Raw genomic sequence first — 820 nt, forward strand, 5'->3', positions numbered from 1 at the left:
TTTTTTTTTTTTTTTTTTTTTTTTGCGTTACGCGGGCGTCTCACTGTCGTGGCCTCTCCCATTGCGGAGCACGGGCTCCGGACGCACAGGCTCAGCGGCCATGGCTCACGGGCCCAGCCGCTCCGCGGCATGTGGGATCTTCCCGGACCGGGGCACGAACCCGTGTCCCCTGCATCGGCAGGCGGACTCTCAACCACTGCACCACCAGGGAAGCCCACATGTTGATTTTAGTTGCAGTCATAAAGATGTCACTTCCCACTCTCATCAAGAACCCTTTGAGTCATCCACAATCCATAGTCTTAAGCACTATCTCAGGATTGGCACATAGTAGATATACAATAAATGTTTGTTACATAAATAAATTAATTCAACTTCAAATTTAGAGCTTGATACTAATGATATTTCCTTATGTTTCCCTAAAACCACCTTTCCTGAGTTTTGGAGCAGTCATGGCTGCAAGAGTTTTGAGACTTCAGCATCACAAAAACAAGAAAATTGCTGTCATACCTCATTCTGAAAGGTAGTGTATCCTGGGGCGTTCTCTCTCTCTCTCTCTTTGGGATGTGTGTGTGTGTGTGTGTGTGTGTGTGTGTGTGTGTGTGTGTGTGTGTGTGTGTGTTGGGAGCGGTTATGTTCTTTAAGGCAAGTTTTAAGTTTAAGTAATATCTCTTAATTGATGTCACATAGATAATGAGAGAAAAGGCCAGAATAATTACAGAATTCATATAGAATAGTCAAAGTTTTAATGATACTTTCAGTTTCTCATTAAAACATCCTATTTTGAATGTGCTGATTTGGCAAAGAATGACCTTTTGGCCCT

The sequence above is a fragment of the Aethalodelphis obliquidens genome, unplaced genomic scaffold (assembly GCF_003676395.1).
Source record: "Aethalodelphis obliquidens isolate GAN/ISIS:26980383/991018 unplaced genomic scaffold, ASM367639v1 scaffold3, whole genome shotgun sequence".
Taxonomy (NCBI): domain Eukaryota; kingdom Metazoa; phylum Chordata; class Mammalia; order Artiodactyla; family Delphinidae; genus Aethalodelphis; species Aethalodelphis obliquidens.